General features: G+C 34.6%; 1 long non-coding RNA gene across 1 annotated transcript in view; it reads left to right on the top strand.

Moving 5' to 3' along the window:
* The first annotated feature begins 13,616 nt into the window (after positions 1–13,616).
* Positions 13,617–26,183, top strand: part of LOC144311919 (uncharacterized) — a 54,750-nt gene continuing 42,183 nt past the window's right edge. Inside the window, exons 1-2 of the long non-coding RNA XR_013377395.1 lie at positions 13,617–13,767; positions 17,928–18,083. This is a non-coding gene — a long non-coding RNA (uncharacterized LOC144311919). The remainder of the gene's footprint in view (positions 13,768–17,927; positions 18,084–26,183) is intronic.

Raw genomic sequence — 26,183 nt, 5'->3', positions numbered from 1 at the left:
CCCAGGATGCTGGGATCATGACCTGAGCCAAAAGCAAATGATCAACCAAATGAGCCACTCAGAGGCCTCTATTTCTTAGTTTCCAAGTGATTTTTCACTTTTTTATTGTTGATTTATAGAAATTCATTATATATTTTTAATACAATTTTTGTCAGATAAATTCATTGCAAATATTTTTTCCAGAGTTTTAGTGGAAATTTTCTCTAGAAAAGTTCTATCTTCTCTCTTCTATCTCTCTCTCTTTCTCTCACACACACATATGCATGCCTAAAGATAATTTGCATTCAGTTTCTAACTCAACAGGAGATCCATGAACTCACTTTTACTTCATGACTTTGATATTTTATTTTTTATCAAGCTGATAAGAGGAACCACCCAAGCTTAAAATGAATCTGCCCTTTGGGAGCCTGTTTAAGCATGAAAGACATTGAGGCTTATGAAGAGGCTCCCTCAATAAGCACTGAATTTATAAATGTTTTTTGGAAATACCTTAGCACAAAAATAAGGTTGTGGAAAAAACACCAATATTTGTCTATTTGCCCCTAAACCAGAGGTTATAGCTATAATAGGTTAAATATAAATACACATTAATTAAAAGCCATTATCATAACAATGTAAAAAAAATCAATGCTACAGAATACTACAGAATCTATTTTTGTGTCTTCTTATATTAAGTTTTTGTCAAGTCTGACATTAGGTTTTTTTTTTCTTTTTTCTCTAAGTTAGTGAAATTTAACCAACAGTTCTCAATATGCTATCATCTATGGGTCTGTGATGCTTATGCCTAATATATGACAGTTATTCCTTTTTTAAGAGGGTAATTATGCTTCAAAGATATAATGGGAGTATGATTCTAGAAATACTTCATTGTGAATATTGTTACAGCCTATTTTGAGGAAATGTTATTTTAGCAGTCCTTATGTATTGGCATCTTCAAAATTCAAATCCAAAGACTACAACAGAAAAGAGAATATCTTTATCTGTAACTATATCTATATCATAAAAAAACTATCACATGAGGGATGCCTGGGTGACTCAGTGGGTAAATGCCTTCAGCTCAGGTCATGATCCCAGGATCCTGGGATCAAGCCCCATGCTGTCTCCTGGCTTAGCAGGGAGCATGCTTCTCCCTCCCCTATTCTCCCCACTGCTCATGCTCTCTCTCTCAAACAAATAAAATCTTAAAACAAATAAACAAAATCAAACATAAAAGCTATCATATGAAATGAAAATACATTCAGTGAACAGAATTTCTGGCATTGTCTATCACATTTAAATATTACTTTGGGTGATATTCTGTATTGCTTTCCTAGGGCTGACATAACAAAGTGACTTAAGATCACAAATTGATACTCTTAAAGTTCTGGAGACTAGAAATATGAAATCAAAATGTCAGCAGGTCCATGCTCCCTATGAAGACTCTTGGAAGAGTCTTTCTTTGCCTCATCCCAGTCCTTATGGTCTCAGGCTTTCCTTGGCTTGTGGCAGCATCATCCCCAAATCTGCCCCCATCTTCATATAGCCTTCTTCTCTCTGTGTCTCTTTGTTTCTGTGCATTCACTTATGAGGCCAGTCATGGAATTAGGATCTATCCTGATCCAGAATGACCTTTTTTTAAACTTTGCTAACTACATCTGCAAAGACCCTATTTCCAAATAAGTTCACATTGTGAGGTTCCAGGTGGACATAAATTTTGAGAGACATTATTCAACCAGTACAATCTCTTAAAGAATATCAAAGTCAGTCATATAAAAAAATTATATGATTTTTTTGTGATTTTTAAACTTCCACTTCCTCTTAGTTTGAGTACCTTCACGTTACATTAAGAGATCTTTGGGTTGGCATGATGGTGGAATTAGTGCTTAGTCTTTTGAACAATTGACTAGTAACATGGTCTTGGATGAGTAGATTATTATCAAATCTCTCAGTTTTCCCAATGATTAAAGTGAAAGGATTGGAATGATGTAATGCTAAGGTCTCTTCTATGCCCCAAATTCTTTGGTTCTATATAGAATACAGGCATACCTCATGGTCATGATTTATCCAGCAATTTAAATTATCCTGAATTAAACTAAGAAAACAAATTTACCTTAGTAAGGCAGCAAAAACTAACCCCCAAATGAATTCTATATGTTTAATATGTTTTTTGGGGAATAAAAAGAAAAGAATAGAAAAGAATAGAATAGAATAGAATAGAATAGAATAGAATAGAATAGAATAGAATAGAATAGAATGAATACTACAAAAGCTAGGGAGACTGGCTTTCTTTTTATACTTTCTATATAAATAGTCAGATGTTTTTCTAGTGGTCAGTCTCAAGAAAGATCTTCTACAAGAAAGGTCTTCCAAATCAATAATAGGACAATTTAGTTGATAAGCTTCAAGAACCACTTTTTAAAAGATTTATTTATTTTAGAGAGAACATGTAGAGGGAAGGGGCAGAAGGAGAGAAAGAGAGAGAGAATCTCAAGCAGGCTCCATGCCCAGCACAGAGCCGGACTCAGGGCTCAATCTTATGAACCTTAAGATCATGACCTGAGCTTAAATAAAGAGTCAGATGCTTAACCAATTGAACATCCCAGGCACCCCTCAATGATCAGATCTTGTCACCTACTCTCCCTCCACACACCCCGTGCCTGTGTGTGTGTCTATAAAATTGTATTATCGGTTATTCTATGCTTTTGGAAGTATTCTACTGACAAGTTAAAAGTTTATTGAGGCTATTTTTCTGTTGCAAAAATATGTAGTTTATGTAGTTGCAAAATGGATGGTTATGTAGCTAGAAGAAGCAAAATCTGAAAAGCATGGCAATTTTTAAAAATTGACACTATTTAAACAGTGCGGTTTCTTCCTTACATTTCTAAACATCTTGATAGATGATTGCAAATTTGTTGATTTGGTTATGAACCCTGGGGATAGACATGAATAGACATTTCTCCCAAAAAAAGACAGACAAATGACTAACAGACACATGAAAACATGCTCAAAATCACTTGGCATCAAGGAAATACAAATCAAAACTACAGTGAGATACCACCTTAGAGTGGTCAGAGTGGCTAAAATTAGCAACGCAGGAAACAACAGATGTTGGCAAGGAAGTGGAGACAGAGGAACCCTCTTACACTAGTTAGTGGGAATGCAAACTGGTGCAGCCACTCTGAAAAACAGTATGGAGGTTCCTCAAATGTTAAAAATAGAACTACCCACCAATTTCACTACTAGGTATTTATCCAAAGGATACAAACATACTGATTTGAAGGGTCATATGCACCCCAATGTTTATAGCAGCAATGTCTACAATAGACAAACTATGGAAAGAGCCCAGATGTCCAATGACGGATGAATAGAGAAAGATATATATATATATATATTCAAAAGGGATGAAATTTTGACATTTGCAATGACATGCATGGAACTAGTGAACATTATGCTAAGCAAAATAAGTCAGAGAAAGACAAATACCACATGATTTCATTCATATATGAAATTTAAGATACAAAACAGATGAATGTAGGGGAAAGGAAGGAAAAATTAGATAAAAACAGAGAGGAAGGCACACTATTAGAGACTCAACTATAGGAAACAAACTGAGGGTTGTTGGAGGGGAGGTCAGGGGGGATGGAATAGTTGGGTGATGCACATTAAGGAGTGCACTTGATGGAACGAGCACTGGGTGTTATATGCAACTGATGAATCACTAAATTCAACATCTGAAATTAATAATCACTTTAGGTTAGCTAAATTGAATTTAAATAAAAAGTTTTTTTTAAAAAGAATACATTTAAGTATATATCTTTGTCTTTGGTGTGTACATCCTAATGGCCATTCACAGTTAGTGATATTGTCAGCATTTCTTCTTCACCAATGACTTAATTTTTTTAAGAAAGTTATTTAAGTTGTGATATTTCTAAACATAAATTATATATTTACGTAACTAAGTTAAATATCAAATTTATTTTTTTTAAGATTTTATTTATTTACTTATAGACACAGAGAGAGAGGCAGAGACACAGGCAGAGGGAGAGGGAGAAGCAGGCTCCATGCAGGGAGCCTGACAGGGGACTCAATCCCAGGTCTCCAGGATCACACTCCAGGCTGCAGGCGGCACCAAACCGCTGCACCACCAGGGCTGCCCAAATATCAAATTTAATATGGTTAGGTAATGACAATGAATGCCCACAGTAATGCATGTATGAAAAATTCCTTATTGATTTGGTTTGGCATATAAATTAGTTTGTTACAGTATTTTTCCCTGAGAAACAATGTGATACCCAGGAAGTGTCTGTTTAGACTAATGTTCTGATATCAACTGTGGGATTTTGGACATGCTACTTAAATTTTTGAAAATTGCTTTCCTCATTTGTAAAAATAAGCACAACAATGCTTACCTACCTTTTTATGATGAATAAAAACATTTATGTGTAAAAGAATTAGCTCAGGGCACCTGGGTGGCTCTTTTGGTTAAGTGTCTGCTTTCAGCTTAGATTGTGATTCCAGGGTCCTTGGATAGAGTCCCTCATCAAATCAGGCTCCCTGTTCAGCAAGGAGTCTGATTTTCCCTCTACCCCTCCCCCCTGCTCATGATCTCTCTTTCTCTCATGCTCTCTCTCTTTCAAATTAATAAAATCTTAAAAAATATTATATCTAGGACATGTTCAATAAATGGTGGTTACTCTGAATGATTTAAATACTTGAGGTTTTTCCATGAAATGCCAGAAAAAGCATTAAAATTTGTTTTCTAAAAATGGTTGTTTATAAACACAAAAATGCTAAATCAGGAATTTTGTCTAACTGAAACACATATACACAATTTTATACTGAAAATAGAAACTGCTATGCACATAATTTTTCTATGGCATGTGTAAAATCTATCATAAATTTTATTTATGAAAACAATTAATGTATTTCATAAATAGTAAAATCAAGTGCTTCAGGTATATCTTTAAAATAGTATAATTCAAATACTTCCAATTGGTCAAATGAAGTAGTCTTCCTCAAACTTGCCTGATCATGCTACCCCTCGGGGGCGGGGGGTGGGCAAGTGAATTTCTTGGAAGTACATAGTCTTGGACTCTGAATTAGACTTGCTGAATAAGAATCCTAAGATGCTTGGTCTAGGTTGCTGAATAAGAATCCTAAGATGCTTGGTCTAGGTTCATGAATTTATTTTGGGGGAGGTGGATTATGTATTCCTAGAATGTTTTAGGATTCAGGAGGTCTGGGGAACACTGAGTAGAAAAATATACCCAGATAGTAGGGCTATAGCTATGAATTGATGACTTATAAGATTTTCTTAGATGATACCAGACATTGCAAGAACTCTTATTTTAAATAACTTCATCTAGTTGCTTAATAGTCCCAGGTTTCAGGGTTATATTTCAAAGTCGGCAGGCACATAAGAAGTCTGTTATGTTGCATTAAACCAGATATCCCATACAGCATGACTGAGGTTTTCTATCTGTGACTAGGTGTCACCAGTTCATTTACCAAAATCACGCAAGTTAGAATAACCTCTTCATGCTTAATGTGATGATAATGTGGGGCCTAATGGAGTTCCTTTCAGGACACTTAAAAGAAACCTTGATGAAAAAGGTAGCCTTGCCAGAAAGCATAACTGTGGACATCTAAGCAGAGTTTGAATAAGGATTAGACCTTCCAAAATATAATGTTATTTCCCTCATCTTTCTATCATCTATAGGATTGGTATATATATTCCCTTATTAATGATATAGAATTGTAGCGCTGTTGTTTCTGAGTCAGTAACTACAACTGATTACAAAATCTCAAATGAACAACTGCGGAAACAGTATGTTATCCATTCAATTCTCTAAGTATTCTTTTCAATTCAATCATTCATGGCACATATTATTCTAAGATGCTTGTCTCACCCCACCTGAGAGTAGGAATGGGCTAAGGCAAGAGGGCAGTGAGGAACTGTTTGTTGAAAAGAGTTATTGATTCACTGGGAGGGAAAGGGGGGAGAAGGGCCATTCTCAAGTTAAGATCTGGTCACTCACAACCCCAGAAATGTTTAAAGCTAGTGTTAAAGTATTATGTACATATTTCCGTTTTTTGAATCCATTTTGTTCATCTATAAAATTAGATTATATGGGGTATTGGTATGTGAGAAAGTACTGAATCATCTATGCGATTTCATACTTGAGGCTTAAAATTTTCTCCAGTTTTAACTAATCCCAAATCCTTATCATGACCAAAATAAATGTCCAGTGTCAGAAGTTGAAAATGATGTTACCTAATTACTACATTTTCATCTTTTGTCAATTTCTCCCAAATTAATAAAATTAGTCTTCATTATCTTTTATTTTAATTCCGATTCATTGCAATACATTACAATTTGTATTCATAAAGTAATCAAAAGAGAAACTTTTGAAACTCTTTGACAACCTTATGCCATCAGCCTTGGTGGCAGTAATGACACATTGCTGCTGCTATTTGTTCCTTGTTTCGTTTTGTTCTTAACCTTGCCCTTCATTGAATCTCTTTATTTAAGCCATCTAGGAAGAATTCTGCTTGCATCAGAGGCCCAAATTGATATATAAAAAGTTAAAAAAAATAAGTTTACTATAAGTTATAATAATGTAATTTTAATTTTAAAACTGTTAATAATATGTGACCCATGTGTACATTTTCAGGCTAAAGTTACATCAGATGCAAATATTCCTCAAAACCCTGTGTTTCATATTGATTTATGTGGATAACATATACCTTCTCAGATAAAGGGTACCTTATGAAAAGATTATAGTAATGGCAAGGGATCAATAATTGGTTTCATAAATTTTTATATTTTCACCTCCGTTTTGGTTCCATTTCAGACTGTTCTTTACACAGAAAACAAAGAGCTGCTGGTATTAAGGGCACTGTTCCTTCCCCAGCTTTTTTTATAATAGATGTTATCAATTGTTCTTTCTTTAGTTTACAATTGCTGAGTTTAGTTTTTAAAAGTTATATTGACTAAAAAATATCAAAATACAAGAGGAATCCTCTTATGTAACATTTTGAAATTTAAAAAGTAGATTTTTTTTTTTTTAAGTAGGCTGCATGCCCAGAGTGGAGCCCAACATAGGGCTTGAACTCCGGATCCTAAGATCAGCACCCGAGTTGAGATCAAGAGTTGGACGCTTAACCAATTGAGCCATACAGGTGCCCCTTAAAAAAGTAGATATTTTTGAGGATTGATAACATTATTTACAATTCATTTAAAGATTTAAAGATTCCCTAAATCAAAACTTAGAGATTAAAGAGGATTCAAGATCCTGTTGAAGTAAGATTAAATAAAAGTAATACATCATCCTGTACATAACCTATATAACCATCCTATAAACTGGTACTATTTAATGGACATGTAAAGTCAGCTCAAGTAAAAGCCATATATGTAAAATTATAACAGTCACATTAAAGTTTAAAAAGAAACAGGTCACATTAATCTTATAACATTTTATTTAACTGAATATGCCTAAAATATTCTTTCAACTTGTAATCAAGAAAAAAAAATTCATGATTACTTTCCTTTTTCTTTTTTCATACTGAGTCTTCAGAACTCAGTACATATTTGTCACTTAGAGTTCATCTCAATTCCAATCAAGCCACATTGTAGGTTTTCAAGAGCTACATGTTGCTAGAGACTGCAATATTAGCATAGCTACTAACATTCTAGATGCCTAAAACTCCAGAATTGGAATAAGGAGATTTGCTTTCGGAGATTTCTTTGCTCTGTTGCTTCGTTCTCACTCCAGTACCTATTTTATCCAGCCCTGAAGATTCTGTTTCTTCGAAATCCTGATATCCAAGCTCTTCTGTATATTTCAATAAGAATCGACAGAACAGATCTCTTTGTAAAGACAACAAAAAAGTTCTTGTTCACAATACTTCCTACTAAAGAGAGTTAGTAATCAGAATCCCTAAGGCTCTTGCTATCACTTATTGTGCCCAGCAACAGGTGGTAGATGAGCCTTCACCCTGCACTTCCCTTCAGACCACAATATTGAAAGAACCAGCCTTGGGCTGGGCTGGGGGTGCTCTTGCTGAGACCTACCCTGGTGCCTGCTCTCATGTCATCTTCTGACACCAGGATGAATGGTTGCATATGGATTGTAGCTGTTTTCCTCACTTTGTACTCCTATTTGGCTGTAATTCCACTATTTTAATACACTCCTTTTACACATACCACTGGAGTGCTACTCAGGACCTAGTCATCAAAGGGCCCATACTTGGTGTCACTCCTATCTTAGTAAAAAGAATCAGCAATTTGTAAGTTTAATCTTGAATTAAATTTTGATGAATAAAAGCTTATACTTTAATTCCTGTTGTTGTGAACTCTTTCTATTTACATGCTGATGATCTTGTAGCTAGGTTTATGACAACAGTTCTTAAACGTACAATGGTAAATCTAAATAAATGAGGAAAGGCAGTATTGTCACTGGAATAAAATTTTGTGCACCACTATTCAAGCTTAAGTTCTCAACAAATAACCATTTTATTTTATCAATATATCTTAAGAATATTAAGAAATTGCCATAAACAATTAGTATTAAATTAAGGTTGAGCTCAGCCTCTGAAATTACATGAACCTCAACTAAAACACCAGTTTCCAATTTTTTTTAAAGATTCATTTATTTATTTGAGAGGGAAACAGAAAAAAAAGAGTGTGTGCACACGGAGGGACAGAGGGAGAGAATCTTCAAGTAGACTCCCCACTGAACATGGAGTCTGACTCAGAGCTAGGTCGCACAACCCATGAGATCATGAACTGAGCCCAAACCAATAGTCAGACACTTAACTGACTGAACTACCCAGGCACCCCCCAGTTTCCAAAGGTATTAAGTTGTGTGACAGGTAATGCATTTAATGTCCTTAACACGGTGCTTGACAATAAAAATGTATAAGTACTGATTATTATATAATTATAATTATCATTATAATTCTATGTCACAGAGCCCATCCATAGAAGACTTCCAGGCTAAGGTCTATTAATCTTTCATTTACTCATGGATTCACTTAATATTTACTAAACAGTGTCCATTTGCTGGGTGCTGTGCTAAGTATAGAAGGAACAAAAATGGATAAAATGGAAACTTTCTGCCATCATGGGTCTTAGTCTATTAGAGGATACAGGCAAATACCTAAATGACCCTAGCAAAGTGCTTTTTAGAGGAATGACTTCCTTTCTGCTTCTAGTAGATTCTGTCCTGGGACTTTTTCCTTTCAGGGTCACAATTGATATTCATTTTATTCTAGGTTTTCTCTCTTGGGAGATTTCCACTCTGTGCCCTGCAGTCTATTCTTCTCCTTCTTCACATGTGGATTAGCTCATGACATCATTTGGGTCCTAGCATTTTACTGTCTCTCTCTAGTCATATTCTTTTCTTAAAGTAGAAGATACTGTTCAATCTTATCTGTCTACACTTATACCAAAAAACTATTTCCCTTAAGCAACTTTGGGTCTGGTGGTTCTGTGTCCTGACTTGAGTGTGAGGAGATCCTGTTCCAGCAGGGAATTTCTGGAAAGCAGCTACTCGAAACCAGTCTCATTAGACATAGAAAGGAAAATCTCACAGGCAGGTTATTATCATGGTGGAGTGAGCCACCAGAATTTATGATTTAAGGGGACTTTCCACTCTTCCAAGAGTACATACAGGGGAACTACTGCAGAATGCAGAAATTCAAACTTCTCAATTTTCAAAAAGATTGTGGTTTGGGGCTAGGAAAGGTAGGGGATATGAATGTGAGAGCTTTTGCACGTCTTATGCTTATTGTGTCAAAAATATTCTGGGTACTGGGATGTTTGGGTTGCTCAGTGGTTGAGTGTCTGCCTTTGGCTCAGGGAGTGATCCCAGATTCCTGGGTTCGAGTCTCACATTGGGCTCCTTGCATGGAACCTGCTTCTCCCTCTGCCTATGTCTCTGCCTCTCTTTTCTGTGTCTCTCATGAATCAATAAATAAAATCTCTAAAACAAAATAAAACAAACACAAAAACAAAAAAAAATCCTGGGTATTGGTCAACTTCCATTAGTATAATGGACCTGAAAATTACATAAATTTATTTTGCCCCAAGATAAAAACAAAATAATATATAATATTTGATCTTCCTTTTTTATGCTTTCATTTTAAAATAAGTGATCATCATTAAGTTATGTGCAAAAGTCCTGCCAAAAGCTTTTTTAGGACTCTTAGTGACTAATAGCATGAGTACGGATAATCTTGTATTGTGTATATGATAAATAGTGATGAGCTTTATTAAGAATGGAAATAGAATGTCAAAAATAAGAAATTTTCAACCCCCTTCATCATGCAACTAATTTCATCTCATTCTGTACCATCTTTCTTCAACTTTTTAAAATCTTTGCTTATTTAATTTTCTTGGCCTAGAAAACCTCATTATTCTTCTATCCATAAACTCTTTCTTCTTCAGAGATGGGTCAAAATCATCCTCTTCAAAAAGTCTTTCTTATTTCCTTACTTGAGGCTAATAACTCCAAAGGTACTACTTTATTTGGCTCAAGCTTTGGCTGTGAGGTTAACATGATTATATTTTTCATTCCTTACTACTCCTTTTGGCTAATTCCTGTAGATATAATTTATGTTTTCCCAGAATTGTAAACATCTAACCCATTTTAGAGAAAGAGAACACTATCTTTGAAGTTTTTTTTATAATTATTAAAATGAGTACATGCTAAAGAAGAGAGAATGCAAAGATTTAGAAAATGACCACTAGCCATTCTAAATGAATAAATATAAACTCTAGACAGTAATTTACATGTTAATCTGTTTTAGAAAATCTAAAACAGATTATGGGTTAGTCATAAGAAGGAAGAAGTGAAAGACATCTTAAATTGCATTTAACAAAAATCTGTTCTTGATTCACTCCCTCAACAAATGAACATTTACTGAACACTTACTACATTGCGTGCACTGTGCTAGGGACATAAAAATACTGAAATGTGGTCCTTGACTGCAGATCACTCACAGTTTAAGAGAGGAAAAAAAATCAGTAAAGAGCAGTAGAACTGTATTATATTGTCCTAGGGGTTATGATGGAGTTAAGTACAAGAAATTATAGAAAGTAGGAGAATCACTGAATCCAATTAAGAATTGGGAATTGTTTAGAAAGCCTTCTTTGACAATATGATCTTCCAGATAAGATTCAAAAGGCAAATAGAGAATAACCAAACATAGGTTGAAGAGGCACGGGGCACAGAAGGGGAACATAATGAGGTGAGAAAGAAAAGAGATTGGAGAATGAAAGCATTTCTAGGAATAAGAAGCTGCATGTTTGAAAGCACTGAGACATAATGCTCCATGTTTAGGGACTCTAGGCCTTTTGGTATAGCTGGAGAATATGGTGTTTTGTGTAAGGTGGGTATGGACAGGAGCTGGGTGAGAAATGTTTCTAGATGATAGTTCGTAGCTGATAATGAAGGAACTCCTCTACCATGTTTCATCTTTATAAGATTTTAAGAAGGAGAATGACATGTTCCAATTGGTGTTTTAGAAACAACAAGTTTGCACTACATCACTCGGCATGCAAGGAACATGTCTGAAAAAGTTGAAGACGCTAACCTGGTCCACCCACACAGGTTCAATTTCTATGACTCATCATGGATGTGATACAGACATATTCATAGTGGCTGCCAAATCCTAAGGTCAAGGGAATTTCTAAGCAGCAAATGGAAACTCCAAAAGCTCATCAAAATATTATGTAATCTGTATGTGCCCTATAGACAATTTTGAAGATTTATCTTTTGTTCTGTTCAATTTGACACAGTCAACTGACCTACTGTGAAGAATCACATAAATTCCCAAACTGTCTGGGTGATCACATGCTGTACATTTTTTGCCAATTGCTTCTTCCCCAAAAAACACTTGGAAAAACATATCTACAAGCTGATGTACAAAAATGTGTGCAGAATTAGCCTTTTCTACAAGTACAGAGGAAAATTTTTGCTTTAATAAACAAATAATGCTGTATTTTTTAGACAAGCAAATTATTCTTGTTACACCAAAGCAAGTAGATAGTTATAATTTACTTGTCTGAAGGTTGTTCATCTGACATACTTGCTTCTCTGGAACACAGCTAAGAACCCACAGGTAAGGGAAAAAAAAAGTCTTGTGAGAAGTCAAATAGTATCTTAATTCTCCACATCAAAGCTTGTGTAACTTCCCAGAAATGTTTTCACATCTCTATTCATCAAATCCTGCCAACTTGTATCTTACCAAAAATATAAGCAAATTTGGTGGTTTTGATTTTCTAATTAGTAGCCAATGGATGATACTTATTGTGAATGAGCATGTTTGTGTCAGGGGGATGCTTGTATGCGTGCTTCAGAGTTTTACTGAGTTGCATTTTGGAGGCATAGCCTACATAATATTTGGTAGGTCAAAAGCAAAGATTAGAGACAAAGAAAAAAACCTGAAATCAAACTAAAAAAAAAAAAAATCTTTCAAATGGCAGTGATCTGTAGCCATTTATAGCTTTATTGTATCTGTCCAAAACAGGCATCTAATTCATTACGTTGACTTTTTTTCCAAATAAATTTAAAAGAGTTCACTTTTATAGAAATTTTCACACCAAAAGACCAAAATATATAATAAATATTAGATGATAACATTCAATTATCTCTAAATTACTCACATTGAATTTCTACTACTAGATATTGAATGGATGAATTTCTGAAGTTTTTTAAATAATAATTTACATTATATATGTTCAACATAGCTTCTAATTAACACATTTTTAACAGTAATTTATTGTTGGAGTTTCCAAAGTATTTTCTGTAATAAAAAGCAATAGATCTAATAAATTGCTGGGAGCCCAGAGCTAAATGACACACAATACTGTTTTTAAAAATATTTATTATTTGCTTTCTGCTTTGTACTATACATATGTGGTTTCATTTTGTATTTATAATAAACATAGGAGGCATATAAATTGATCTTAATTTACAGATTTGAAAATTGAGTTTGAGAGTTTGAGAGCTCAAAGTGACAAAGTTAGTAAAGGGACTGAGTCTAATTTCCAAACCCAGGTTTGCATTACTAAGTACTACTTTGTCTTTCACTGCACTGTTTTGTATCTTCAAGGCTTCTGAATTCCAATGATTGGCATGCCCACAGATGACACATTGAAGCCTTTTAGGGGATTTGTATCAGGTTGCAATTGGCTGCTTCTCCCCAGCATCCAGTTATCTACTCAAGTGCCAAGCTGCCCTATCTTTTATCTTTTTAACACTTCCCATTGTCTGAGTGTCTGCAATTTGCTGCCTGGCACTGGTTGGAATAAGAAACAGTTGTTGCTATTATTGCCACCAACCCTACTGCAAATCACTTTCATTGTGATCACAGCTTCCACTGCTTTCTCATCTCTGTGGCTTACCATACCAGTTGATCACTTTTGTCCATTCTTAAAATTCTCTGCTGTGTAATGTGTAGCTTTTGCACAGGGATTGGGGATGTCATCACCTAGTGCAAAGTTCCACATTATTCCGTAAAAATAATGATCAGGATTCACTAAATATAACCCCCATTTTTCGACCATTTTGGAACTATATTTGTAATTATTGCATCAATTAGAACCATGTCAACATCAAGATTCTTATTAGGCTGTCTTCATGTCAGACTAATTCTGGATACCTGAGAATTTCTGAAGACTGAGGCTAGCCAGCAAGGTGTGTGTGTGTGTGTGTGTGTGTGTGTGTATGTGTGTGAGAGAGTTTAGTAAATGGAAGGCATAGCAAAGAGGAATGAAAAAATGTAAGTATTTAAAACCAAGATTACTCAGGTTTTAATTAATTAAAGAGGAAACTATTTACCACCTTAATTTATATGGTTCATTTAAACACAGTTTAATTGTCAATAGTTTATAAAGCTATGCTGAGATTAAAAAACAATATATCAATTAAGGTGGGCAGTTTATCAACAAAATCTCAAGCTACTAATGGCTGAGTGGAGCAGATGGTAGCATTTGAAAGTGTGGCACATTAAATAAATAGACTAAGAGGGAAAAATTCTTTGTAGTAGGGTTCAGTCCAGGTTGTGTTCTGCTCCTAAGAAACAAGGCCCTCTATAAATCTCTCCTAAAATAGGGTCAGGTATACATTGTCATAGCTCAGCACTATTCTGAGGACAGCTGTAGGCAGGGCTACAGAAACAGACTACAAGCTCAAGCATAGGCATTTGCAGACTTAGACAAGCATCCTTTCCACTGGATTTCTGGTTCTTGATACAATCCAAGGATCAGAGAATAGGAACCTATTGCATTATTTGATAAAAAAGAATACAAAGGACGATCAGTGTTAAATGTGAATAAGAACAGGAAACAGGAAGCATAGAGACATTCTTCTCATTCATATTTATCTCAGATTTTCAAGATCAGTTTAGTAATTAAATATTGACAACACCAAAAACTACACTGTGGTCACATTGTCATATCATTTTAGTTTATATACTGATAGTCTTAGAGAACTTCCTCATGCATGTTCCTGACCATGATATTTCTTTACTCGAGCATTTGTGTAATACCTTCACTCATACTCTTTCTAAGGACTTTTGCTAAGCATTCCAGGACACAGTGATTTCTATTTTCCTTAGAGATCTTCTCATCTTCACTACTTGTTTTAGCTCTTGATTATATATTATCTTAGAATATGTGGTATCTCCAGAAGTTTAAGATGATGCAAAGTAAAACAGTTTTTGATAAGGAATTAATCGGAAGTGAAGAGATTATTTTAAAACACATAGTGCTGAGCATCTGTGTGGCTCAGTGGTTGTGTGTCTACCTTCAGCTCAGGTAGTGATCACAGGGTCCTGGCATCCAGTCCCGCATTAGGCTCCCCACAGGGAGCCTGCTTCTTCCTCTGCCTACATCTCTCTCTCTCAATCTCTCTCTCTCTCTCTCTCTCTCATAAATAAATAAAATCTATAAAAAATATAAATATGGTGCTAAGTGCCTGATGAAGAGAATTGTCAGAAGGAAAAAAAGAATATTCCTATGAATTCTTGATAGTCGTAAAATATAGAATTTAAAGCACACCAACCAATTCTGTCAGAACTAGTTTCTATAATGTTTTGAGAGCAAAGTCAAGACCTTGGAAAATGATTTTGTTTTGCATATTCTCTGAAGTCTAGAATCATCTGTAGTGTGATCTAATGCTTTCGTTTTTTGTTCCCGAAGTTGCCTTATGTATGTACAATGTGTTTATTGCAAGGTATAGACCTTGTCATCTACAGCTATAATAGGGTAGCATTTTCCAACACGTGTTTCACTGAAATATTGTCCAACTAGACATTTTTTGAATAAAGCCTCTAAGTCAAATGACTTTGGGAAATGCTGCATAACCTATGCTCTTGTTGATCAGCAATTAAAAATATTTGACATTCTTTAATATGATAATAAGCATAATTTAACACTATACCAACCTCTCTTTAATTAGAGTAATTTTCACTAAATAAAGTAATTCATAATTATATAAGAAATTCTTGATATGACACACTATTTGTCATTCTTAATGTCTGTGAGACACATCACAAAGAACAATGTATTTTTACGAGAAGAATTTAGTGTCATCACAGCTTTAAATATAACCCATAGAGATAGCCTGTTATCACCACTGTAACCAGTTCCCTCTTTCTATCTCTCTATTTCTTTAATCACTTTGGGAACGCAAATCCCAAAGGTAGCATGCCATTACAACAGAAGATGATAACAAAAAGGCTCAACTAGGGAATGCTCAATGTTTAATCTGTTTGTCCTCATCATTTCCCACTCTACTGCCTAAATGTCACAAAATAACTAATTGATCCAAGAAAATCTATCATATTAGTTAAAGTTAAAATAAAGTGAGTGAGCTCATAAATAACTAGCAAAAGACATTTAGTAAGTCTTGGATTATATTAAGTCCTCTTGTCTCCTCTTCCCACATAAAATACATTTCAATGAAAAGATATTGCAAGTTTCATAATATATTAAACACAAATTAACAGCCTGGGCATACTTTACCTTTTGTCTTTGCTTTCAACTGATTTAAGTGAATGCTGTCTGTCAGGTGATGTGGACACATGTATCACATCCTGGGAGTGGCTATGTAACTTGAAGTTTCCAGATTATACACTGAGAAATATGAAAAAGAAATGGAAAAAAAGAACTTTTTAAAAGTTTAATTTATTAATTCCAACTTGTTTAAACTTTGATGACCAGTTCTTGGTACAATTTTTAGTTTGACATACTTTTATCTCTTACATCATCTGCTTTTACTATATTTTGTAACATTATTATAATGCTTTCCAGTGGTTATTTAAATTTTTTTTAAATTTATTCATTAGAGACACACACACACAGAGAGAGAGGCAGAGACACAGGCAGAGGGAGAAGCAGGCTCCATGCAGGGATCCCGACATGGGACTCGATCCCAGGTCTCCAGGATCACGCCCTGGGCTGAAGGCAGACGGTTGGTTAACCACTGAGCCACCCAGGCGTCCCTCCAATAGTTAATCTTTTTTAAGTTCAAGTACAGGGTAATGTGACCAGGAGCAATGTGTTTCTATGAATTTAAGGAAGAACTTGCAAAATTTTAGATAAGACGGTGCTTAAATGGATGGGATGAGGACAGAGAGTATCCTAGAAAAACACTTTTGGGGTCTTTATTATCTTAAACATATAAAACAGGTTTCCTAGGCATGTCTAATTGTGGTATTAGACATCCTTTATAGGAATATAAAATAGTATCTAAGTTTATCTTTAATTTTCTAAGTTTAAGAATAAAGTTTTGTAACTCTTAACACTATATTTAATTTCATGACTCTTCAAACTGAAGTCACAACTAGGCTGGCTAACTGTACAGGTTAGCTGCACTTAGAATGAAGGCTGAATTGTTAAAAAATACTGACTGTTCTAAGTCACTGCTCATTAGAACCACTGGCATGAGTGGTGCTCTGAGGGGGTCCATGTGGCTTCCATTCTCAACACTTTCTTACCACATGAGTAAATAGGGTTGACTGTATCTTTTGCTCATATCTATATCAACCCTGCCCAGAGAAATATTTTATGTTACACATCTTAGAAAAATATATAAATATATAAAATAAGCATAAATCATTAGTTTATTCAACACTGTGGAGTTATTTTTTTAGTTATCAACTATGATACAATATACCCTCATTCATTAAAATAGACAAAAGTGCCAAATTTGAAGTCCAGATTAAGAAAAACAACAGTTTTACTTTGCTGATATTTTAAAAGCCACATGATCTAAGAATACACACATTTACTTATCTCACAAAGACATAATCACACTGTCATCCATTTTTGAACCACAAAAGATGGATAGTATAACATGTGCTTAAAATGGATTCATTAATTATCAAAATAGATAAGTGTTTCATCAGGTATATACAGCAGATAACATTTATCTTTTCTTATAGAAGAAAAAAGATTAAAGTAATTCTTGAACTCATATTGGGGAAGAAAAAAGCCTACTCTACTGAGACTTTCATAATGTGACACTAGAACTTTGCCACAGATGGTAAAGTTACACAAACATAGATACAGACAAGTTATTTCATATTCAACTAGGGCAGTTGATTGCTGAGTAAAGCCATTCATTCCAACATAAATATTACACAGCATTTATTTTATTTCTTTATAAATATGGAGTCCCCATAAAAATTTCACAGTAAATGTTAGGAATTTTTTTTCTGACATGCCTCTCAGAAATTGCAGAGGATTTGCACCAATATAGTACAATAGCTTGCTAATAAGAATGGTAAGGTGAAACACATCTATCCTCAATGGTGACTGTTGTAGTATAGGGCCTTGGACTTACAAGGGAATCACTCATCAACTGATACTTATTCTTTCTGTACATTTTTCTTTTATTGTTTTAAAAAAAAATATTTATTCTTTTTTTTTTTTAAAGAGAGTGTGAGTCGGGGGAGGGGCCAACTGAGAGGGAAAGAGAATCAAGCAGACTCCCCGCTGAGTGCAGAGCTGTTGGTGGCTCGATTCCATAATCCTGAGATCATCACTTGAGCCCAAATCAAGAGTCCGTCGCTTAACTGACCCAGCCACACAGGTGCCCCAATTCTTTCTATATATTAAGGGTGATATATTAAAATAAACAATTTTTACAATTCTCTAAAAATTTAAAGGTGCCTACTAAAATAATTATCTTCTGTTATGTTTCCTCAATTAAAAATTTGTTTTCTCCTCATAAAGTGTTTGAAACTCAACTATTCTATCCATTTAAGTATATTAAGATGCATTTGAAAGGAGAAAACGATATTCTGTAACTGCCATCAATTTTAGTTAGAAAAAATTTTGGGTGAAACGAGCCAATAGACAAAATGGAAGTGAAATCTATTTTCCACTGGAAAATAGCCATTTAACAGAATGTATGATCATAACATATTTTATATGGATTACTAAGACCACTGATAAAATAGATTTCACAAGTTCATTCATCTGTCTTCTCATGAGTAACTTTAGATTGCTCAATTGTTGATGAATAAAAGACTCTTGATTGTGCTTGTTCCATATTTCACATTGTTGAGTTAAGGAGTACTTAGGTCACATGACCAAATATAGCTCTACCCCTTTTCCAGTGCCTTTATTTGAGACTGAGAATATCTTGCAATGTTTTCTAACAAGTTAAAAACAAATTTTATGTACAAGAATTACATGTTTCTATTTATACATTTTTGAATTGGTTTATCTTTTGTAATGTATTATGAAATATTTTATTCAGTTTATTTCTGCCATTTGCTAACTGTGAATGATCTCATTACAGAAGCATCCTATAGGAATGCACTCTATGCAAGCTGAAAAAACATAATTTCTGTTGCCTATTAGTTTTTAAATATCTGATAGATGCAATATTTGTGTGTTTGTGGCATTAGTTTAACTGCATTATCTCACTGTCAGATTTATACTTATAAAATTTTACAAAATCAAGTAAGTTCTTTTAAACCTAGTGTATATTGTGATATTGATCACTCTCAACACTATGAATTGTAACACCACTGACTGGATAACATACTCCTCTTCATGTACGCAATTCACTGAATAATGTATCACTGCTTAGGGTAGAGACACATGAAATAATTCAGTTGTTAGTAAACTACTTAAATGCACTTTGCCAACCTGAGTAAAACAAATGTGTGAGGATATTAAAAGGAAAATACCAGAAATGAAAGCCGTCAGATTTGTGTGTTGTTTAATTTTAACTGCACTCTGCTAGTGGAATTCAAGTTTGCCCTTTTGAATCATTATCAATTCATTTGAGGACTCAAATAAACATTGATAAAGGGCTCCAGGGAAACATAAATGGCAAGAATGCTCGGAACAGGAATATAGATACAGAGCACTGTTTTGGGAAGACAAAAGCTTTTCTTGCAAATGGTGTGCTGACGGTGTTTATACATATTCTTATGATGGTTTCAATCCATAAAATACTTAAGATCAATTTAAAAAGTTAAAGAAAGGAGAAAGTTAAATAAGTTAATCTCTTGAAATTTTGCTAAAGCTGAGGTAAATTTCTAAAAAATACTACCTTAAAGTTCTTGGACTTTAAGTGCACAATTTTACTGGGAACTAGAAACACAATTACACAAAAATTTAAGAACTTCCAAACCATTCTATGAACAGCCAGATCTATTTTGGCCAATGCCAACCATGTCCCCCAAATGGAAATTACTCATGGCTTATCCACCCAATGGTACTGTTTATGTTTGGCTAAGTTTAATTGAAAATATTCATAAGCTAATTCAGTGAAGGATGTTTGTCAAAAATAAACCTATTGAATATAAAATGTTACAATAAAACATAAATAGAAAAGAACAAAATAAATAAAAAGAAATTCACTTTGGAAATAATCTTTCTAAAAACATTGAAACTTTTTTCTCTTTTTCTTTTTATCACATCAAGTATACTAAATTGTTCTCATTCATGTGTACATAACCAAATATTTCAGTCCTAATTCAAGCATTAATGTGCATGAGGTTGTAAAAATTTATGACATGTGGAGAGTTATTTATTCATTAAAATGCATATTTTTCCACAGCAAGTATATTCTCTCACTCTAAAAGTCAGTGTGAATAACGAGCGAGTACAAAATTCACGAATTATCTTAGACTTAGCTTGCAGCAGATTGAGTGACAGCCATTTTTCTGCACATCTCCTCCAGCCTCACTCCAGATTAGAACTGGCATCTTCCCCTATGCAAATGAACATCTAATTAGAGACACCTCCCAGTCAATAAGCCACTTTCTTATCACCAGTTATATTACCTGACAAGCCCTTTCTTTCCAGTCCTGGCCCACCAAGAATCTTCATTCATTTTCTCTTCTTCTTCTCTGCAAAGTGAACTGATCCCGCATAATCCCTGGAATAATGTAGTTTCTCTTGTGGAAGAGCAGCTTCCCTCTCCCCCTTTTACATCAAGCTAATGGAGCCAGTAGGTATCCTATTGATCTTTTCTCTATATGGTTTCCACAAGGATTTGACAGACTTCCTTACAGGTTAAACATCCAGGCTTTCTGAAGTGGCTATAAAGCTTTGTTTTTGATTTTTCTAACTTTTTTTTTGAAACCCTTGCTCATCTGTAATCTTTAAAAGCTCAGTTGATGCCATGCAGAGCAAAGCCTTATTTCTTTGCAGAACTAATCTAGACACTGTCTAGTGTTGAGTACAGTTGTCTGATTCAAATCTTCTGTTACAAAGCAGATGACATCTAGCTAGATGTCATGAGAAGAGCCTAACAATGACAATTCACTTATCCCTTAGAAAGAATCAATTCTCCCACAATGCATCTGTCAGAGAACTCTCACTCAGTAAAAGCAATTTTTCTAGCTGTCTGACACTGTAATTGCTCTTAAATTTTCAATGAACGTTTTACAAGGACTCCCCTGAACCATGATGAAAAACTTAACTTTTTTCTAAAAATGAGAGGCTGACAGGATGAAAGAGGTCTTTCTCTTTAAAGCCTTGCTTGCTTGAGTAGGAATTCTTTCATATCATCAACAAGCTGTTGAATAGAGGATAGATTACTTTCCATTTATTTCATCAATCAGATTAAAGGCTCTCCTTCACAATGCCCTTTAAACAAGAGCTGTTTATGATGTCCTCCCAGGTTTGACTTTAATGTAGTATTAAATCACTATGGACAGTGGAGTCGGTGAAGAATATAAATATGACGAATATCTGACAACATTTAAGTATTGCATATATTTTGGTCATTATCTTCATTCTTGTCATAAAAGAGAGGTAAACAGAAGAAGAAACACAGCTATAGATTTGCTATTTTTTTAGACTGGAAAAAAATGCAACATAATTTCCTTTTAAGGCTAAGTAAGCAGAAATGCCAAGTATGGCAGTAATTTTTTTTTTCCTCTCAGACTAGGAATCTAAAAGGAAAAAATAATTTTAAAAAAGTAGAAATTTCTTTATTTCTATTCTTTTCTAAATATGCATTTACTAGCTTTAACAAATGGAACTCTGATTCCATGCATTCTTTGGGAATTCAGACTTAAAGAGTATAGGTGGTGTAGATAATCCTCAATTTTAAGGTTTTCCAAAAGTAGAATAAGCCCAAAGAACGGTTTATGATTTTTATCAGCAACACAATAGTCTTTTCAGAGAGATGTATGTGTCAAATAGGTTAAAATAATTACTTTTACTATGTATGTGTGTGTGAATGTGTGTATTTAGTGAGTAGACAATAAAAAATTAAATGCAGCAATATTCCTTAATCTAAATATATGATGTATGGGCGATCAAACCTTCTGATTTAGGTGCATAGTGATATCGCAGCTGTTTTAAGATAAAAATACAGTTTAAAGCCTACAGTTTATATTCCAATCTCTAATATGAATTACCCCAAATGAGAAGGAAATTATGAGAAATTTTAAAATGTCAAATGTGGAAAGGAATTTTATAGCCATCTTATCCTGTCTTCTGCTGTGTACATGCAGCTCCTGATGACTGCTTTGGTATATTCCATCCTCTCCTGGAATATCTTCAATAACTGGAATTTCACTACATCCCCTGGCAGTTTATATATTTTCTCAAAATTCTATGTGTCAGAAAATATTCTTCTAATATTGAGTCCAAATCTTTGTTCTATGATATATTATCCATTGTTCCATAGGCCATTGTTTTCATATAAACCAAATTTTAGGGATCCCTGGGTGGCGCAGCGGTTTAGTGCCTGCCTTTGGCCCTGGGCGCGATCCTGGAGACCCGGGATCGAATCCCACATCGGGCTCCCGGTGCATGGAGCCTGCTTCTCCCTCTGCCTGTGTCTCTGCCTCTCTCTCTCTCTCTCTCTGTGTGACTATCATAAATAAAAATTAAAAAAAAATAAAATAAAAATAAACCAAATTTTAAAATATATGATACCTGAAGCAGTAAGTATTCAGGTATTAAGACAATTACTTTTTTGAAGACAATTCTCTTGTCCTCTCCACCTTCCCTTTTGAAGCTAATCACTGTCAGTTCCTACAACAGTTTTTTATGTATTCATTGCAACAACTTAATAGGAACAAATCACCCAGGCATTTTATCTACATAATCTCATTGAATCCTCCATCAGTATATCTATGATAGACATGTCTTTTATTCAGAGAAAAAAAATGAGACACGAAAAGATTAAATAAATTGACCAAGTCATGTAATTAGTAACTAGAGAGTCAAAATTTAAGCCCAAATTTTCAGGCTCCAAAGGCCACCATCTTTACATATTTTCACACTATCACTAATGCTTCTAATATTTCCTTTTCTTACTTGCCTTCTGATTTTACATTTCTATAAATTTGGCACCCATAAAAGTGGTAGCAAGAAAATAGGGTGGTAGTACTGTGCTTCAGACAAGAATTATGAAAACGATGATGAAAACGGTGGCAGTGGGTATGGAGATGAATGGACAGATACTCTATGTCTTCCTTCTCTGTCTCCCTCCTTCCTTCCTTATCTTTTCTCCATCTTACACACACTTACTTTCATTTTTCTTAGCTTTTTCTTCCTGTCATGAGCTTGCCATGTGTTATAGCATCCAAGTCATTGATAAGCTGTTTGCAACAGGTAAAGTTGAAAACTGCACTCTTCAACCTTCCACTTAGACACGTTCCTACTGACTGGAATCAATCTATTAATTGGCAATCTTTCTGTCAGTTACCAATTCCCCTGGATAAATCTGTTGATAAGTCACTCTGCTCAGTGCATCAACAAGAACCTCACTAAAATCTCTTATCAAATGCCTGTCTTTCATGTACTTTGTGTATGGCATTAATCTGTTAGGACCAAGTGTGGCTGATTTGGTGTGATTTGTTTTAGTGATCAGAAAAAGGAAATAACCCCTTTGTTTTTCATTTTTAAAATTTTATTCAAGTCATAACTCATAAAGACATGAGCCATTGGTTTTTGCATGCCTTAGTTAATCATATGACTTATACTGTCTGCATTTGCTTTTTAAAAAACTCTGAGTTCATCTTATAAATTCTTAGGCATGAATCTCTTCATGAGGGACTGGAGATGGGAAAGTAATTTTCAACTACGGAGTAAGAATTGTCCTCTTGAAATCTTAATTTTTGTAAGTATCTTTCTGTGTAGTATCTCATTTCATAGATTTATATGTTCATTTCTTTGTTCTATTTACCCTGGGTTTTGGCCAGGTTGAGCAAACCACTTAGGGAAAAGAATCCCATTCGATTTTATTTTCTTTCCTTTATTCTGTTCTATTTTCACTTGGTTCCAATTTCACCAGGAAAACTGAGAATTTCAGGCAAGAGATCACTTTTTTCCTTTACCAGTACATACCAAGTTATATACATTTACTTTCTGAGACTCATTCCGCCACCTTCTGCTATGGCCACCATTCTTCTTCACCCATGAGGTACTTGTTTTATTGATTATTCTCATTCTTATGTCAGTAAACTCCCCTTATTACTTTTCATTGCTCTTACAGAATAAAGTGGATTAAGTCTCTACCATTAAAAATATATAAAACCTACACAGCAAAAAGTCCACTCCATCTAATTATTTTCATTTCCCCCCTTTCCCCATGACTGTCAAGATTCTTTTTTTTTTTTAATATTTTATTTATTTATTCATGAGAGACACAGGGAGAGAGAGAGGCAGAGACAGAGACAGAGGAAGAAGTAGGCTCCATGCAAGGAGCCCGATGCGGGACTGGATCCAGGGACCTCCGAATCATGCCCTGAGCCAAAGGCAGACACTCAACCACTGAGCCACCCAGGCGTCCCAAGATTCTTGAAATAGTAGATCAATCTCAATATTATTACTTTCCCTCCCTCCTTTTTAGTCTTCAATCTATTGGAGTCCAGCTCTAGATCTAGTCTCGTAAAATTCCTATTTCCATAGCCTCATCTTCTTTTATCTTAGTTAATTTTTCTTTGTAGTTGATACTCTAACTAAATATGTTGAATTCTGAGTTACTAAATGTTTTGGTTACTTCTTAGAAAGCTCATCTTTCTATTTTTGTACTTGAAATCTGAATTTTCCTGAGGGTTCCATTTTCAGTTCTGTACTTTTTGCTCACTATTATCTTCTTTCTAAATGATTTCATTCAAATCCAGAGCTTTAACTATTGACTATGTAGTGTTCTTCTCCAACTCAGGCTTCCCTTGAACTCTGGATCCAAATATCAAGCTGTGCGTACTGTACAATTTCACTGGTTTTCTACTGATTGAATGAACAAACTGATACTTATTTTTCTATTTGGCTTCTTGTTTCTTCTATCCTTTCTGGGTTTGAAGCCAGAAGAAAAGAAGTATGACTGATACCTAATGAGCATATCATGAAATTCTCTTGAAATTAAACCAGGGACTTACATTTGTGCTTCATAGGATCAACAGAAATAATCAAATGGAACTCATCTGATTTCTCCAACCATCCTTTACCTGCCAACCTACTCAAATTCACCTCATTTTCCCTTTATCCTAACAATAATTGGGCGTAACAATTTGTGTCAACTTTATCCAAAGCAGTCACCTTCACCATGTTTTGAGATACCATCTGCTCTCAGCTTCTCAAGTTATTCCTCACCCCGTATCTTTTTTTTCTGTTGCTTTGCATCATCAATTTCTTTCTATCCATCCTGGATAATTTCCATCAGCATAGCACCGTTCTTCAGTACCTCCAAATTTAGAGAGTGTTATCTTGGAAAAGTCGTTGCAATGTCTTCAGTTTTTCTTTTAATCTTCCAATAGCCTTCGACAAAGTTAATAATTTTCTATTCGGACAATATTTTAAATTACAAACCACTTCTTCCACTACCCCTAGTGTTCTATACCCAGTTAACATGCTCTACTTTAAAAAATCTTTTTCAGGGAGCTGGGTGGTTCAGTCGGCTAAGTGTTTGCCTTTGGCCCAGGTCATGATCCCAGGGTCCTGGGATTGAGCCCAATATCAGGCTCCCTGATCAGCAGGGAATCTACTTCTCCTACTGCCCCTCCCCCTGTTCATCCTCTCTCTCCCTCAAATAAATACATAAAATCTTTAAAAATAAATAAACTAATTGATTAAAAATCTTCTTCAAAAAAATCATCTTCCAAAATATTATTTTTAAATTTATTACATTTATTATTCTATTGTCTATCTTCCCAGTAGAAAATAATCTTCATAATAATAGTTTTATCCTTTTTAATACCCTTTATAGCCATTGACATATCTAAGTGCCTAAAACATGACTGTTACATAGTAAATACTTGATAAATATTTGAGTAAATGAAATAACTCCTTTGTGAACACCTGCTTCTCTTGGCTTTTAGTATATTCTGTTGGTTTTGCTCCTACCTTACTGTCCATGCGTTCTTAGTCACATTTAAATTTTACAATGCCCAAGGACTGAATTGGGACTGAATTCTTTTTTTTTTTTAAGGTTTTATTTATATATTCATGAGAGACACACAGAGAGAGGCAGAGACATAAGCAGAGGGAAAAGCAGGCTCCCCGTGAATTTTTAGCTATTTCTTTTAACTATAATTCTCTTTAAATGATTCACGGATTTGAGCATCTTATTCCATGGACTTCCCCGATTTACAGATATAGTACTGGACTTCTTTCTGAACTTTACTCTCATATACTTGACTACTTACTTCATATCTTTACTTAGACATCTAAAAGGGACCTTAATCTTAACATGTCCAAAATTGAAATC

This window comes from Canis aureus, chromosome 4, assembly GCF_053574225.1.
Source record: "Canis aureus isolate CA01 chromosome 4, VMU_Caureus_v.1.0, whole genome shotgun sequence".
In the NCBI taxonomy this organism is placed as follows: Eukaryota; Metazoa; Chordata; class Mammalia; order Carnivora; family Canidae; genus Canis; species Canis aureus.
This window is presented reverse-complemented; position numbering and strand designations above follow the sequence as displayed.